The sequence below is a fragment of the Rattus norvegicus genome, chromosome 15 (assembly GCF_036323735.1).
Source record: "Rattus norvegicus strain BN/NHsdMcwi chromosome 15, GRCr8, whole genome shotgun sequence".
NCBI lineage: Eukaryota > Metazoa > Chordata > Mammalia > Rodentia > Muridae > Rattus > Rattus norvegicus.
The window spans coordinates 1,215,519-1,234,727 of NC_086033.1; positions in this window are offsets into that span (position 1 = coordinate 1,215,519).

Below are 19,209 nucleotides of genomic sequence, written 5' to 3' on the forward strand. Positions count from 1 at the left end.
GATGGTTGAAGGGCCAATTATTTATCTGTGGCACAAATTCCATGCCTATTAGTCACACGGGCAGTGACACAAAATGAGGGTATGCCACTACATTTTAATCAATCCCTGCTCAAGAAACTGCCTCCTTAGCACAGAGCTGAGCTGTGCAGCAATGTGTAGGGGGCAAGGAGCTAAGTGGAAAAGGAAGTGGTCTGGGTCAGTGGGAGGTTAGCACAGATAGATAGGATCAGAGTCAGCAGGAGTGCCTGACTTTCATTTGGCTCTGAAAACTCACCAGTACATTCCCGAAACAACCCTAGGTGTTTATTTGTACCTATCATGCAGGTTGGAAAGCTGAGGCTGGGAGAGACAACCATGCCAGGAAAAAACAGAATCTGGGTTCTCAGACAGTTCCTGGTACTTACTCTGTTCTACCCAGGAACTTATAGTGGATCTTGGAGAGAATTAAGTAATACTTCTGAACAACCTGGTCCACAGTTCTTGTTAGGATTCCTGAAGCTTTATAGATCCTGTGCACTAAACCCTCAAATCTTGACTCCCAACTACAAGGATATTCCAACTCGTATCATGATGGCTGCCATTTATTAAATGTGTTTTCCTTTGAGGATTATAAAAAGAGAATTATTCTAATATATTTATGTAAATCACTTACCTTCTCATCTATTTATTTTTTTCTTTCTCAGGCAAGAATTGAGTCTTGAATGTATATTTTTCTTTTGCTTTAAATGAAACAGCGGTATTCTATACTTGGGAGATAGTAAGATACCTTTTGTCCAGACTCGTGGTTACCCATCTGTTTTGATACCCAGGCTGAGAACTCCACCTAACTCTGTGGGCTTTACTGTATATGGGTGGAATTTTTCAGGATACTCTGTTCCTGTTGTCTGTCTGCTTTTTTTGTCTTGTCATCTACAAGAGCACCTGAAGGGTATTAGGAAGCAATACCTGGTTAAATTTGCTCCTCCCATATACATGCACCACTCACCATGGAGCAAGCACAAGCATTTCTTAGAGAAGGGGTAAACAGTGCAGCACATAGCAGAGCTCCTGGAAACCACAGGGGCTTGAAACTCTTGCTTCAGCCACATCCTAATCTGACCACATCACCCAAGCTTCATAGCACAAGACTCGGGGGGTCCAGGTCAATATTACCACACTTCCTATTAACTGTAGCCTCAACTTAAAATAGAAGCTAGCATGGCTTCTTTTGCCCCAGGAAGAGCCTATTTAGTTCAAGGTTTTGAAGGAATCCATTGGATCCTGAGGGATACCAAGTCCCCAAAAGTACATGCCCTATCTTGGCTATAATCTTTGAAACACTGTCACTGCTAGTCTGTAGACTGGATAAGGCTCTATTCAGCTTTCAAATGAAGATGTTGTCAGGTTTCTGTGGCCCTGAGTGAAATGTTTACTAAAATCCTAACTTGGGAAACATTCTCAGGAAAGAAGAACACAGATGAAACATGAAATAAATTTAAGTACAAAGTAGATAAAGAAAATAATATGAGTGCTTCTCCATTATCTGGTTCATTACACTTTTTAGTGCTTATTAAAATGGTTAAATGATTTAATTTTGTTTGGAAAAAAGCAGGATGAAAAGGGGAATGAGAGATTAAAGAGATAAACTGCTGAGGTTTCCATTTTGGAACTGGTTTCAGAATGAGGCTACAATGAGAAAATTAATTTGTGGGTCTCTCTGGAGGTGCAGCCAACACCAGGCATACAACATATTCTATTTGCCTTTTTTTTTTTTTTTTTTTTGCTTAATTGGCATGGCCTTCTCTGGGGAGAGCTCAGGCTAAGCCAAATAGGAGGATAAATCACCTTTAGTATAGCCCCTCCTGGGTCATGGATAATTTTTCTGACAGCCATGTCAGATCAAGATGCTAATGGACCAGTCGACTCTTCAGTATACCAGCATTGAAAGTGTAATTTCCTTCCTATTAGTACACCTATTCTCAGAAACGCACTCCTCGGAGTGGATAATAAAGGGCCTTGGAGCAGCTTGTAGAACGAAGCTGTAAGAAGAGTCTGGGCATTCTTGACCAGGGCAGATGTTAGGCCTTGATTCTAGAACTATGTTGTTGCCGAGAGACTTTTTTTTTTTTTTTGGTCTATCTGGGTTTCTGGGTTGTAGGATCTTCTAGTTGGAAGTGGCAAGCCATACCCCTGCATGATCCAGAAGGTTGTTGGTAATGACTATTGTCTTGAAGATGTACATGTTCATGGCTTTGTGATTTGTATGTGTAATGTGCCACATGTGCTCACGTGTTTGAACACTTGTTCCTATCTCCTGCTGCTGTTTGAAAGGTTGGGGAGCCTTTAAAAGATAAGGTCTAGCTAAAGGGCTTGACCCACTGAGGGCAGCATGATTTGAGGGTTGATAGCCCAGCCCTACTTCCTGCACATTCTCTGCCTCCTGACTGCAGATGAATGTGTACAGTCAACCTCCATCTCCGGCAATCAGGCCTTTCCATCATGATGAAATGTATCCTCTAGACCTGAGAACCCAAATGAGCCCCAGCCCCAGCTCCATTCGATTGGTTCTCATCAGGCATAGTGTGAAGGTAATAAGAAAAGTAACAGACATTATAATTAATATTTAAATACTTGGTTCTGCCATGTTCCATGGCTTGAATGTCCCTGGCATTTCTCCTTCAAGTTTTGTGTGTTAGAATCTGGGTACCAGAGTGGCAGTGTGGAAGTGGTAAGAACCATGGTAGAGCAGAACTTAATGAAGATAATGAGATCATGGATGCATGCACCTTGATGCTACTCTTGTGAACTGAATGAGTGTGTGAGAATGGTTGCTACAAAGCAAGTGTGACCTCATTGTGATCTCTCCTCCTGTTTATTTCTCTGCTATACATGTGGAAAGGCAGTCAGAGCAGTGGTTTCCAACCTTCCTTATGCTGTCACCCCTTAATGCAGTTCCTCATTATTTTGATTGCTGCTTCTCAGCTGTGATTTTGCTACTGTCATGTTTACAGTTTGATTCATCTGTGTTTTCTGATGCTCTTAGGTGAATCCTGTGCAAGGATCATTTGACCACCAAAGAGGCCATGACCCACCGGTTGAAAACTGCTGAAGCAGGGGATCATTGTCAAAATGATGGTACCATTCTGTTTCATCTCTCTAATAACCAGAATTGGAAGCAAAACAACAACAACAGCAGCAGCAGCAGCAGCAGCAGCAGCAGCAGCAGCAGCAGCAGCAGCAACAAGCCTCTTCATAAGTTACTTGGCCTCAGGTAACTTGTTCCTATGGCATCACAAATGAACTAATACATCATGTAATATTGAGACCTTAATATACCCTTTAAGACTAGCTCTATCCCTGGACTTATTAGGATAATGGCAAATGATAGATCTCTCTCTCTCTCTCTCTCTCTCTCTCTCTCTCTCTCTCTCTCTCTCACTCTCTCTCTCTCTGTCCCTCTCTCCCTTCCTCTCTCTTCCTTCAGTTTTGTTAATGTGCCATTCTGGACTAGAATTTAAGCATGCCCTTGATCTACTCCTACCTCCTGACTACTTTTGTCTGATAGTCAGATCAAAGGTTAATAATTCCATGCTCTGAGTGAAGGCCTTTGCTGTTGGAGACAGGAACAATATGCACTTTGCCGTGTGTGTCTGACCATTACACACTCAGCTGAGCACTGCATAATAGTGTATTATAGCTCTCCTCACCAGGGTGTGACAAAGTAGACAAACACCATAGTCTTGTGCATCATGAGATGAATCTTAACAGGTATCACTGGGCCAGGCACATAATAACTCTTTTATAAGAAGTACTGAATAGACTGAGAATCACAAACTTCAATCCTCTCTTGAGGGAAATTAAAAGAAACAGGAGATTATGTACCTGATTCCAAGGTGAGGTAGAAAGGTATGTGCCCTAATTATGGTGACAGCTTAATGAAAGGCAGGGAAAGTGATAATATGAGTGTGTATCTCAGCTCAAGACATGTGTGGTTAAGTTGCTCTTGTAGGGCACAACATGACTCAGAATAGTGTTGGTGCAGCTGGTTTGACCCTGCATTAGGGTTCTTAGGGGGAAATTCTAGGTACCAAGCAAGCATCCCCTCTTTGAATTGAATAAGTAAGTTTTTCACCTATCTTCCCCGTCTGACCTTTGCAACAATGTTAGTCTCCCCACAATGGTACTAGTGTACCCCTTTCCATCTCATCCTTTATTTAGTTCCAATGGGAAGACCCTCCCTGGGCCTACACATTAGATGGTCCCATTAGACAACGTTTGTGTCTTGGGGTTGACAATAATGGTTCCCATGTGGAGAAAAAGGAACTCTATGTGCCTATGACAATGGAAAGAAACAGACGAAACAGGTCAGTGACATGGGAAGACCTTGGCAGTCAGGTTTCACTATGATCTCCCAGATGAGTACCTAATAGTTCACAGACCACCCACACTGGATACAGAGGATTGACTAGATAGATGCTGTGCACTACTCCTATCTTCTCTGTTGACAGAAATGTCTACTTTGCTCACCATGAGCATCATCATCTATAGATGAGAAATTGTCAGAGAATGCTGCCTCTGGCCATCCACAGAGGTAGGCGAAGAGCTGTCTGAGGCCACTGAGTGGGGCTGCCTTGAACTGGTGCCAAGGATGAGCCAAGCAAAAATCTTCTCTTTATCTCAGTGCTTTGCCTCCCAGGAGCCTTCAGTTTCTATTCCTAATTCCTCCACAACCTGCAGTGAGGGCCTAAAGCCAGCCTTCGCCTTTCATAATGGATTTGGGCAGAAATGAGGAGTGTTTTTAGGTAACTCAACCTGTCCTACTTTTTCCCAAAGTCAACCAGAGAGCAAATAGAGCAGGGCCAGAGATTTAAAACAGAAAAAATCACCCATTTCATGATGCACATGTTCACAAATATGCATTCTGTATTTATACAGCATATTAAAACTCCAAAACCCACAGTAATGCAACATTAAAACCAAGGAAGACACCAAGTGAAGGGTTTATGGCACTGTTAGCTTGCCCACACTGATTCTGCATAATGAACCTCACCTTGAAATTCAAGCCGTATACCATGCAGCTGAGCTCACCCCACCAGGCAAACCTTAAACCTTTTGCGTTCTGTGAATTCCATTACTTCAAATTGCAATATTAATAACTGAAATGTGCAGCTGAGAAAATGCTAATTTTCTGCTTTTCCTTTCATTTTCTCCCCTTTCAATCTGTATCTCCTCTTCTAATTGGGGAAGTGGGGAAGAAAAAGCAATATGGACAAGGGGGAAGCTTACTATGTGAGTGGTTAATACTAGGCTTTATGAGAGGGGAAACTGAGTCATGGGGGTGATCTACTTACTGGGGGGAACCTGAGGCCCAGGGATAAATTACTGATGATCTGAGAGTAAGTTTCCTGATAGAAACTCAATATTTTTTAGCTGAATTTTCTTGCCCATTCCTTGGTGAAACCCAAAGCCCCATTGGAGAAATGATTCCAATAGTAAAGAATGACAAAAGCCAGAACAACTTAGAATAGTTTGTTGTTGTTTCATTTATTCTGGTCAACTGAATTATTATCAATTAAGATTATTTTTAAAATGTGATCATATGTGTACTTATGTGTGTTATGTGCTATTGTTTGCATGTATGTATGCACCTTGTGAGTATGCCTGGTAACCATAGGCCAGAAGAGGGAAGTGAATCTCCTGAAACTGGAGTCATAGATAGTCTGAGCCTTCACGTAGGCACTGAGAACCAAAGCCAGGTCCTCTGCAAGATCAGCCAATGCTCTTAATCTCTGGGCCATCTTTCTATCACCCACTTAATTTTATTCTGAAGGCCAAGTTTAATTACATTAAAAAAGACCTGTGTTGCAAACTACAAAAGAAAGAATTCTCCTTTTAGTTATGGAATTCAGAGTGCAACTTAATTTCTGAAGTAGCCTACATGGCAGTAGGCTTTGGTAGTGGGATAGGGAGTGAGGGTCACACAAATCACATACTTAAGGAGAGCTATTTCCTCTTCTGGAGAAACCAATACAAGGGCCTAAGGTAGACAGGCCCATAGATAACCTTGGCTTATCACGCCATCTATTGTCAGGTTAGCTTGGAATCTTATGTAAATGTAAAAATGGTCAGATTCCTTAATGGATTAGGACCAGGACTGTTTTAGCCCTTGGGGTGCTTACAACATTGAAAAAAAATTCTAGGAATGACTTTTTATTCCAAGACATGTGACCAAAGACTACATATTTCTCAGATTCTTGGCTAGTATCTGTTAGAAGCCATGCTGGTCCAAATGGAAGGAAAAGGAGGGAGGAAAAAATATACACATGTCTTTCTCTGTAAGGTGCTTATAGATGCTATTGTCAACTTCCAGAACTTTCTCCACCCACATACACTGAGAGCTTCTCTGACTAAAGGGAGCATATCCATGGGGACCTGAGTATCTCACACACCTTAACATGCTGCTGTCATTTTTGTTTTGTGAGAGTGTTTGGAGTCACCATGCTGGGGGCTGAAGATGCTTCTGCCTGGGTTTGCCTCTGAGGAGGTGATTATGAGTCAAAGAAACAACTTTATGGTAATGTACCAGCTCCTCCCCTTGTCCACTGGCAGCAGTGAGATGCACCAAGGGTTCTGAGTGGGATAAGCTGGGAGAGAGGATTGCACCCCAGGGTGTGTAACGAAAGAGACAAATGATCCAGAACTTCGTGGCAGATAGAGTGGAAAGACTTAATGAGGCAGGGTGTGTGTGTGTGTGTGTGTGAGTGTGTGTGTGTGTGTGTGTGTGTGTGAGAGAGAGAGAGAGAGAGAGAGAGAGAGAGAGAGAGAGAGAGAGGACAAAGTGGATGCCTGTCAAACTTAAGACAGGAGAGAAGGAATTTTCCTCAGTCCATCAATCCTGTTCAGGAGTGACTTACCATGTCTTGGTCAGTTTATTGAATCCAAAAGGTGCTTACCTCAGCCAAGGCAGGCAGCCCTCCCTTCACCCACCTCTCTTCCCAAGTCCCCACTCTTCTAACAGATGGTAGCACACACACGGGCATTTTTTTCCTTCTGATGCTAAGCATGATTTACAGACTTGAGTTATTATTTATCATTATTCATTTTCTGTCAGCTGTGCATTGAAGGTTAATAGAAATGCCAGCATGCTCACTGATTTACTTAGTAAAATATTTGTTCCAAGGTTTAGGTCATATGATTGGTGTCTGAGAGAGTTTCGGGTTTATGCATTATGAAAAGCAAGATGACTTGACCTTCAGCCACCAACACTAGCACCATATATTACTCCAGTGAGTGACCTTCAGTGCTCTGAGATAGAGTAGATGTATTCAACACATGTTAGCCCCTTCCATATTGCTGGCATTGTATACATAGCAGCTGAGTTTATGTGATGTAAGCTGAGCTCTGGAGCCCATCTAATGAATGGGAGGCAGATGAGATGTAAACTCAGGCTAAAGCAGACCCCTGTCTTAAGATAATAAACTGACCTTGCAGCCCAGCTGCATTGCAATGTGGGTACGCTGCAATGATAAATTTCATGCATGCTGTGTATTTGCCTCTATTATGGTTCTATGATGGGATGGTGAGGATCTTGCTGAGAACAGCTGAAAAATCTTAGTATTTGAGACAAGACCTGACTTGGGAGTGGGAAGGAAATAATGTTAGTTGGTGGAGAAAAATGGGTCCTGTTGGGTTCCAGGAATATGTCACATTCGGGAGCTAGGAATAAATGGTAGAATGTTTAAGGATCCAACTCAATAAAACTTGTTTTATTTTCCTAAACTGCCTTTCTTCCCTAAAGTTGTGCCTAGAAACCACAAGGTCCTTCCCCACTAGATGCCACTTCCAAGTCCAAAGGCATTCTGTTAGTCCTTTAGAATTAATTGCCTCAACTACAGTTTTAAAACTCTGAAGTCAACTGACATCCTTCAATGGGTCTTCCCTGTTGCTCTATACTTCTTCGCCTTGTTGGCACAGCCCAATACCAACTGTACTTTGCACCATACAGGTCATAGGCCATGTCTAAATTGATTCATCTCAATTCTGGTAACAAAGTCTCTTTTAATGATTCATGTCAAAGGGAGGAAATGTTTTGATCCTTAAACTGTTGCCTTTGGCATTTGCTTACTTTTAACACCCAAAACTTCAGCCACTTCTAAACCTAGTATGACCAACTCTACCTTTTGCTTATAGTACTGGAAAAATAGCCTACATTGGGCAAAGAACAAGGAAGGGAACCTAATAGACAAATAATGGAAATCTCCAAATCAGGAATACAAGCCACCTTCAAAGAAAGCAAACAATGGAAATGTTTCCAGAGATTTCGTACATACACACAAACACACAACACATACATACATATATTTAATCCTTATATATACTCACACACATATGTATATACAAAACACACACATATGTATATTCTCACTGTACATGCTGAAGTGAACTAGATATCACAGAATTGAAGGCTAGCCACTGGTTGTATATTTATTCTTCAATTCTAGACACTAGGCTGCTATGGGCCTCCTATTTTCAAGACTTCTTGTAGCCTAGTCAGCAAACTCTCTAGAGTCAAGGCCAGAATTTGAGATGTTTTTAGTACTTGCTATTTATCTGGATTATAACCTTATCACTAGATAAGACTTGAAGGTTCACCAAAGGCAGTCTCTAGACTTGTTGACCTGTGGATGATGGTAGCAGACACATGCAGAGATGACCCAGTCCCTGGATGTGACCTTTGCTCCTCTCCATTTGCATCTGTTTCAGACCTGGCCTTCACTACCAGCTGTTTACTGGGCTCCAACTGCCCAGACTTGAAGCTCACTCTCAGAGAGCCATATTTCCTCCGCTTGAACAAGAGTAGACATGCCAGGAAACCCATGGTGTGTCAGAAACATTGATGGTAAAATACCACAATGTAATAATAAAGGCAACCTTCAGAGGGCTAGGAAACAAAGCAATTTAAATCTCATTTAAATAATTTTCCCTTCTGCACTGTCATCCTAGCCTGTTCAGTGAGCCCCATCTGAATTCTGAGGGCATCTTCATTCTCCCACAATGGGGGCCTGGTGCTGGAAATGTCCTTTCATTTAATTTCCACTACTAGCTAAATTATCTATTGCCACAATCTGTGATTGATTTAGTTTTTATTGCTCTTGGCTGTGACAATCTATAAGGACCCAGCTGACTTTCCCTTTTTTGGGTTTTAGGCTTTATTGCTGTCATTTTAATGACAGATATTAAACAAGGGGTGTCCTCATCTGTATTTTCTTCAGCAGGCTTAGCAACATGCTGTATTTGAACATGAAATGATTCAGAAACTGGGCCTTTCAAAGTCGCTGTCTCCTTCTTTCTCCAAGCAACTGGGCTAGAAGTCTAGGATTTCTGAGGAAGAGTGTGTTCACTTCAGGCCAATTACATTGTCATACTACCAGGTTGCACAGTAAATAGCAACAACATTCTATTTCCCATTATCATATACTAATTTTACTATAGTAGATCTTACTATGAAATGTACATAAATGCATACTATGTTTAAATATTTAATTTATGAATTAATGAAGACTTTGCAAACTCTTTTGCATGTGTAATTCACAAAATCAATCAATCAATCAATCAATCAATCTTTTTTGATCTCTTTCTCTCTTTCGTACTTACTTACTTTCTTTTTCATTTTTGAATCTCACTATATAGCCCTGGCCTAAACTTCACCATATAGACTAGATTGTCCTTGAAGTCACAGAGCTTCACTTGTGTTTGCCTCCTGAGTGCTAGGATTAAAAGTGTTCCACTATACCCAGCCTGTTCTTTTGTTTGTTTGGGAACACAGTCTTGTTATATAGTCAAAGCTGGCCCTGAATTTGCCATCTTCCTCTACCTCTAGAATGGAGGGACTAAAAACCTGTTCCACTGTTCCAAGACTTTAAGGCTCATTTATTAACCCAGAATGTGCAAGAAAAAATATTCTAGGTGTAAGTGAAAGGAAAAAGTTTAAAATTGCCCCCCTAGACAAAAGTTGAAACCAAAAGAAAGAAAAATAGTTGGGCCCTGGAACTGCCTGTTCCTGGAACTAGCTGATCACAGAAAGAGTAATTGCACCGCTGGTTCAGCTACTTCGTTCCAGGAACTAGCTAACCATAATAGCAGCTGACCATAATAGCAGGAACTAGTTAACCATAAAGTTAGATTAAAATCTTAAAGAATAATCATGAGAAACAGGAGGTTCTTTCTTGTGATTTGGTATAGTTTTTCCTTTAAATACCCCTTCTCCCAACCATTCGAGGTCGAACTCCTCTACCCCAGCGTGGGATATGAGTCTCAATCCCAGTGCACTGGTTTCTGTCGTCCCTATCAATAAACCTCTTGTTGCTTGCATCAAGATCAGTCTCTAGTGAGTTCTTGGGGGTCGTGTCATCCCAAGACTTGAGTGAGAGTCTCCCCACTTTGGGGGTCTTTCATAAGAAAAGTCAAAGAAGCCCATGATCATATTTTCTAAAAACTTGTGATTTATTGAGAAAGCCAAGCATGTAAATTAAAAATACATATCATGAAATATAAAATAGGTTATAGTAAATAATAAGTAAGCTTGAACATTTCCTATGGATATATGGAAAAGTGAGAAATATTCTTTAGTTTAGGACAAGAGAAGAATACAAAGGAGAAGTTAAATTGACAGAAATCTTTGGATACTGTAGTAAGCTTTTTGTCAGCTGCAGAAGACATAAATCCAACATAGGCCACCTTTTCTGCTCAGTTGACGAGCTCAGACTCTCTAGAAGGATGAAAAGCTGCCAGGACATCACTGGAGTTGAAAATGTTCTTAGAGAATTGTCACATAGTATTCCATTAGTATACCAAATATTGTGCTTTTATTAAGTCAGTCAAATAAGGAAATTAAAGAAAGAACCTTCTTTCTTCTTGATCCTTATGACAATTATGACATAAATTGATAAATAGGGATAAAGAAGGGGATGCTGCTCTCTAGAAAAAAATTAATCATACTGTAGAGTTAGAGCTTGTCTAGTCAGGAAATACAGTTAAGAATAAGTAGAATTTCATATTTATATTTACTATAAGCATATGCATGAGTATTATGTTTAGATGGCAGCAAAAGATGACTTTTCAAAAATGTTTTCATTGATATTCATTTTCCTGGGTAAAGACAAGGAATGTGACAATGAAGTATACTGATCAAATTGATGACTACATAAAGCTTTAATGAAGTAATTAACATTCAGGTATAGTGCAATGCTTTTTCTATGAGTCTCCAAAGTTCAGGGTGCATGTAATGGACAGTGGTTTTGGATGGGGTTCAAAACAATGGAAAGGACATTAGTATTTACCCTCTTCTACTACATATTTCTATCCCTAGTAATGAAAGGTGAATTTTAGTTCATTCCAGAAGAAGCCTGAACCTAGAGAAAAGCTAGAAGACAGTGGTGGCATTACTTCTGGCAAAAAAATGGAGTTTAGTGACTTGAAAGAATTAAATGTAATTTTTAAAAGTCAGTTGTTTCATTTTAGGAAACTTGGATTTTTCTTATTCAGAGAAGTGGAAGTAGCTGTTTGAAATTCCAAAGAGCTCAAATTAAGTTAAATTCATTAGTTTACTTAATACTTTTTTGCCGAATAGTCATCTGGTTCCAGCCACTGCCCAAGGGATGGCAAAAGTTTGGCAAAGCAGTGCACGGAGCCATATTGGATTTGGGCCTAGCCGCTTTTTGACTGCATGGTTCAAAGTGACTCTGGGCTGTTTGGCCACAGAGACTCACCCCGAAGATGACTGCCATAAATCTTAAGATTGTTGGATAAAGCCTCTCCCATGAATTTACGGCACAGGAGTATAACATTCAAGGGATGCCTCAGCTCCCTTCAGCAGATACCTTCCCTCAGCAGATACCAGTTATCTCCTCAGTCAACACCCAGTGTCTCCACCACCTGACCTCATCGCCTGACTTCTTTGCCTCCAGCTATCACTGCCTATACCCTCATCTCCCCCTCCTTCATATTTCACAAAGGTCACTCCCCCTACCTGAAAGCCTTAAAAGCTGCAATGTTCATCCCAATAAACGAGACCTTGACAACAGAACTTTTGCTTGGTCTCCTTCTTCTCTTCACCCCCATTTTGGCCCACAGGTAGAAAGCCTCTTCGGGACCCTGAATAACTGGGTCCCCGCTGGCGGGGACAAAGCAGTAGAATTCTAAGGCATAAAAGAGATGGAAAGAAGTGGCTCTAAAATGTTTAAAGAGGTGCTTGCTTAGTTATATTCCCGTTAATTTGGAGGCTGGTTGCAGGGATAACAGATCAGGGAGAAGAGAACGAAATGCTGGCTGCACTGATGGTCAGATTTCCTCCAAGAATCTTCAGAATCTCTCTCTCTCTCTCTCTCTCTCTCTCTCTCTCTCTCTCTCTCACACACACACACACACACACACACACACACACACACACACACACACACGCACGCACCGGCTCATATCCTAAATTGAAGAATTCAGTAAAAAAATTTCAGTGTCATGCATGGGTATTTCCATCCATCAGTTCATGTCAATATCCTCAAAAAATATCCTTCTTATTCCTCCAACCAAGAGGTAAGATTAGCAATGGTCTTGAGATCATGGTTGCTGCTGGAAGAACTCTGGGAAGAGAAGAGCCTAATAGAGAGCACAAATGCCTCACCTGTATCTACAGGTCAATCAGTGTGGCTACCTCAAGGAATTCCATTAAGGAATCCATCAGCCAGACAATGCAGTGTTACAGCTGCTTTGGGCTTGTACTCAGTAATTCCAACATGAAGGTTAAGGTCAGAAACAGGTTGGAATCCAAGCTGTGATAAATTTTTCTGGTACTTTGGGAAGACTATAAATGTGTTGTCTTCTGCTAATATAATTGTTATGTTACAACCAACGCTTTTACTCTATTATAGCTATCATGAGTACTGCATTGGGGGATGTTATAGTATTCTTCGTAAAACACTATAAAGTAAACACTCCTGAACTCATTCCATCAAGACCAAAGAGAAAACAAAGAAAAAGTCAAAATAAAGCCAAAAAAAAAATCTATTAAATCGTTTACTCAAGGCTGTGTGTCTCAAGAGAATATGAATAGCTTTTGAATCAAATATTGTTCAAATCCCAAAGTTTTGTGCTTATCCAATAATTCCTATTATCTATGGGGTAAACAAGAATCTAGAGTGTTCAGTGCTTGAGAATTGGGATGAATTTCAAGGACCCTAAATAGTGGGGGAGTTCTTCCAGCAGAGCCAGAAGGACAAGAGCAGGCATGGCTCTGAATCTCTCAGGTAGAATACATCAAGAATACCCACTTTCTTTCTTTCTTTCTTTCTTTCTTTCTTTCTTTCTTTCTTTCTTTCTTTCTTTCTTTATTTATTTATTTATTTATTCATTCATTCCTTCATTCTTTCATTCACTTTACATCCTGATCACAGCCCCCTTCTCCTCCCAGTCTTACCCTCACAAATCCTTCCCTCCACTTTCTCCAGAGAAGGGGAAACCCCTCTTGGGTACCACCCTGCCCTGGGAAACCAAGTCACAGCAGGAGTAAGTGAGGCCTGACCAGGTAGTCCAGCTAGGAGAAAGGGATCTAATGGCAGACAACAAAGTTAGAGACAGCTCTTGCTCCGATTGTTAGGTGACCCACAAGAAGACCAAGCTGCACTTCTGCTACAAATGTGTAGGGAGCCTAGTTCCAGCACCTGTATACTCTTTGGTTGGTTGTTTTAGTCTCTGTGTGACCCCATGGGCCCAGCTTAGTTGACTGTAAGTCTTCTTGGACCACCCACTTCTAAAGACTCCTAGAATGGTGAAATACTCATGCTGTGGGCTTAGTTGTTATTCTTGCTGTGATCTCTTTGTGTGAACAGTTTATTGCTTGAACCAGTTAGCCTGTGAAAAATTTCCAAAGTTCATGTGAGGTTGTACACCTCCAGTGTAACTAATGGGTCCAAGTGATTATTATTTAAAATATGGGAACCTACATTTTATTTTTTTATTTTCTTAATTATTTGTCTTAAGTTTTATGTGTGTGGATGTTTTGCCTGTGTGCTTTACTATTACCATATACATGTAGTATCTACAGGAGCCAAAAGAGATCATTGGGTCCATGGAACTAGAATTATACATAGCATGAGTGTTGGAAGTGAAGCTGGGTTGTGTGGAGAGCAGCAGTGCTTATAAATTCTGAACCATCTCTCCAGCCCTCTAGTCTTCTTTTTGTCTCTATATTTTCTACTCTTCCAAAATTTTATACATGTAAATGATGAAAATGATATATATATTACACACACACACACACACACACCACATTCTTTTCCTCCAACCCCCTAACTGTCCACTGCCTCTAGCACATACCTCTGGAACTAACCACCTTCTTGACTAGATTCTATAGGAGGAAATTCATGTCTGGCACAAAAGACATGGTCATAATTCCAAGGAAGTCACAGGTCCAAGGTTTGATGTTGTTTCACTAGATGGCCATATTGTCAAACTGCCTTCAAATATTCATATTCCCATTCCAAGACCCATGATAACCAATCTTGCTCAGAGAAGCTTCTTATTGAAGTGGCTAGTACCTAATGTGACTCCTAAATGCCTAGAGTCGGCCGCCATAAGTACTTGGCCATGGATGGGGCATCTTTTATAAGCCATGGGGATATTTCAGAAAGATCTGAATTCATATGAGTCTGAAAGATGTCAGGCTGACTCACAGGCCTAGAAATAACTGAGCAGATTTATTGACCTTAGCTTGTGCCTAGAAAATTCCACACTGGAATGGGATTTATCTTCTGTCATGTTGCCAGCACCTCTTGCTGATGTCACAAGAAGAACTTTATGGTTATTAGGTCAAAGAACTCAGAGACAAGCAAAGGCAGGATGGGAATAACCTATAGAGGCTCCCTGGGGCACTGTGAATAATGATGAGGGGTACTTTCTATTTAAAAGCAATTTGACATCAGGCCCTTGCAAATTCAAGTAAGGAAGGCCAGTGTCTTACAGATGAGAGGAGGAAACTGAGTGAAGGAAGGACCAGGAACTTGTATCTTGGAGGCAGGTGTTTTGTGAGCTGGTTCCTTTATTCCCCTTGAGCACTGACTGATGTACATGATGGAGATAGTGCATTTTCCTTTTAAGTGAATTGATTTGCCTGGGATCACACACTTAGTCTACAGATCTACTTCTGCATTTCTGTCTTAGACCATGAGCTCCACAATTCCGTCAACTAAGAAGTTACTTCCAAAAATATAGACCCAAAGCCCCACCAAAAAAGAAATAAAGATGTGGGCTGAACGGGAAGTCTTCTGTCTTTGGGAGTACTGTGGTTACTCAATAGGGAAGTCACAGGCTCAGAGGTTAGAAATGCATACTGCTCTTACAGCAGAGGACCTGACCTTGCAGATGCCTGTCAGTCCAGCTCCATGGAATCCAATGCCTTCTTTTGGACTTGGGGTATCTTTGTTCACATGGACACAGACAGACAGACAGACAGAGAGACAGACAGACAGACATGCTTAAAAATAAAATTTTGAATAGTGAAGGCAGGAGGTTAGGATGTGAACCCAGGTTTTTCTGGGATGCTCTGACCTTTGGATTATCTCCTCTGGGTTCCTTTGCTGCAGTCACAGTCTTTGCATTAGATGTACTGTGCTTTCCTGCTCATAGGACTAGAGTCTTGGGGTTCACAACTCTACCTCCTGCCGGTGTCCTGTACCTGGTATTGTTGTCATGGGAACATCCAACCTAGGAGAAGGTGTTATTCAACTGGGTCTAGCCCAAAATGAAGGAGAGAGGCACACTCTAGAAGGTGCCATCTGTCAGCATCTGCCTGACAGGCAAAGGCTAAAGAGCTCTGAGAAGTAGAGCTTCACAAAACAGGACCTACAGGATTTCCTGACTGGCCAGCCAAAGCCATGTGCCCCCCCCCCCCCATCTCCAAACACAGGCACCCAGTCAACCTCCTCAGATGCAAAGGTCCTTTGTTCTCCTGAAAGCTTGCCTTTGTTGGCAAGGTTGCTGTTGCTGTGGTCTTAGGAGGGAGGAAAATGCCGACAACTTGAGTTTTTAATATGGTAAACGTCAGTGTTTATGCCTGTGCTTGCTGGCCTAATTATCCCATGTCCTCTATAATCTTCTGTTGTAATTACCACTCACTGCAGTGACACCTCCTGCTGAAGGGAGAGCCATCAGGCGCAGGAGCACAGAGTCCAAGCTCACTCAGCAAACTGCAGGCAACACCAGCAGCCTGGGCTGGTTTTGAAACCGTGGGAGCTTCATGAACCATTTTCCCTGGTCCCTCCAGAGTAAATGCCACTCTGGCTGAAAAGTTGGAAATGTTTGTCAGGCAGGGAACAAAGCTGTGAATGAACCCTACAGTAATTTGCTTTCCCACAATCTCTACTTTTCTCTAATCCAGCCTATATAGGCAACTGACAGAGGTGGGGGGTTGGAGGGAGACAATTAGCCCCACTGATATCTAGTGTGAGGTACCATTATAGGTATAATAGCCTTTGTGTTATCCACATACTTACCATAGCGCACAGAGAACTGGCAGAGGAGTTGAGACAGCTCCAGAGAATGGCTTTTTAAAGGAAACACTATGTTAAAGAGACTAATCCTTCTGAAAAACAAATTGCCCATTAGTATACATGTGTGCTATTGAATTTATATTCACAGTGTAGAGGGTACACTTTGGCCTGGTGTCCATGCTCGGAAGTGTACAAAGCAGGGAAGGGGGGAAGAGAGAGAAGAAATGGGGGAGGGATCAATATATTCAGTGTAAGTAAAGTCACAGCAACCTTTAAAATAATAAGACAAATCCATTTATTTCGCAAATGTCTTCATTTCCAAATGCCATTGTTTGGGGCATTCCGCTGTCACGGCCATGACATTTTCGAAAACTCGGCTCTTAATCATTTAGGTGTAGCTGGAGTTCTCAGGCAACAGCCAAGTTAAAAGATTATACATTCACCCCGCTGCTCTAGCAGGGAAGATCGACTTTAACAGCCTTGTCCTGTGGGGTGAAGGAGGGAGTCTGGTGGTGGGGGAAGAGGCTCAGAGAAAGACAAGGCTTAAATATGGACAGAAAAGCTTAGTTGTATTGCTATATACAATGAAAAGTAATTACGGAGAAAAATGAAAGCTGTTTCTTGCTGTTAGCAGGAAGAATAAGAGAATTCTGTACCTTTTTAAAGCTCGGAGTCCATTTTGATGTAATTGGTTCTGGAATTATTTATGACATTAATTGCTGCGCTATCGACTGCCTGTCAGTGGCTCTGGCAGTTAGTCCATCTTTCTTAGCAGAGACAGCCTGCTCAGCCCAAACTAGACTGACAAGCTAATTATACCCATCTTCCCCTTCAATGACAAATGCTGTTCATCAGAAACCTTTCTAGAAATAAGCTCTCATTCTTTCCCCTTTTTCCTGAGCCAGACAGAACGGATATCTCAAGGTGCAGATCACAGCTAAAACTCAGCTCACAGGGCTATTAGCTCTGAACATCTCACTTGAGCCAAAAAACCTAAGCATCTTATGTTATCAAACTGTATGTCATTCCCAGATGCTGCTTTTCAGGCACGAGCAGGGGCCCAGCCTGTCAGTCAGAGCAGGGCAGAGCGAGCCCAGCTGACTAAATTAGCCAAGCTCTTCTTTACTGTCTACCCCAGCTGGCTCAGGTGATGATATGAAATCAGCCTACGACTTCTGATTTCTACAGTGAATGCCTGTGTGTGTGGGGGGGTGGGTAGGTGTGGGGGGATTTAGGGTGGGTTATTGCATGGACCCATTTTGTGGAAGCAATCTGGGCAGTCCCTCTAATTACCTTTATTAAAAAAGCTCTTCATCACTGAATTGAGTAATTACTTCTTGGGTTTAAGGTATATGTGTACTGTGCAGTTCTAGTAGAGCCTTTTGGAAATAATAGGTCTACATCAGCAGGCAGCTACATTTGGGCAACTCATGGAGAAGGTACAGAGGAGGTTGTTTGACCTTAGGTGCATGAACGCTAGTTTGGAAGACAAAACATTAGAGGCCGGTGGGGAAAAATGACAGCACTGTGAAAAGAAGCATTCTTTCTTGCAAACTGCAGCTGGCATGGTCCTTTTCATGGATTTGCCTTTTGTTGGTAGTGGTCTATTTTCTTTTGTTCAAAAGGAGTCAGCTGCATTAATTCTCATCTTAAATGCTACAAAGATCTAGGATAAGGAAGATTCACCTGTGCCTTGTTACTTCGACTTGATAGAGAGACTCAAATTCCAGGCTCTTTATTTGGGCCACAATCGTTACAAACTTGAAACCAAACCCGTGGCCTAAGCTCACCACCATCTTACCTGCCAGATGTGGTTTCATAGAAATATATTTCCAGAAATTTCTAAGATATTGTTTAAAGAAGAAATCTAAGAGCCAGCAGAGTGTTAATAGAATAAGATGTGAGCTCTATCGTTAGAACACCCAATGGATGGAGCTGCTTGGAGAAAATGCGCAGAAGGCCTTTGAGGCTGTGGGATCCCAGCCTAGTGTTAGTGCATCAGGATCCTGCTTAAAAACCTGCTACTCACTTTTCTTCTCATTGACTAGGATGCTTACAGAGGCAAGTAGGGAAAGAGTGCGGCAGGTTGAGGTAAACTTGTATTGTGTGGGCTAACTGGAACTACATTTCTGACAAATCCGTTCTTCGGGATAAATTTTCTCTGAGAAATGGAAGGAGAAGGTAGAGGTGTGGCCAAGGAGGAAGTAGAGGTGTGGCCATGAGTTTAGCTTAGCTCTTCTGAGGACTTGTCACTGGGCTCCAGTTGCTTGGCTCCATGGTTGCTGTAAACAGTTTGGGGGCGTTCACGTTTCCTCCAGCCTGCCCAATCTCTCTTCCAGCATTTCTTTTTTTTTTTTTTTTTTTTTTTTGGTTCTTTTTTTTGGAGCTGGGGACCGAACCCAGGGCCTTGCGCTTCCTAGGCAAGCTCTCTACCACTGAGCTAAATCCCCAACCCCTCTTCCAGCATTTCTAATGTGTGGTCCAGGTGCCAGCAGAACACAGCAGTTCCTCTTCAAACCTTAAGGCCCATAAAAGATAAGAGACTCTTCTGGCTTCCAGAGTACTACACATCCTCCTGACTTATAGTTCAGCTTTATAAGTTCTGGCTCATCCTTGCTTTCCCCACTTTGAGCTCCTCTTTTTGTTTGCTGGCCCAGGACGAACTCGAGCAATAAGCACCATGCATGTGCAG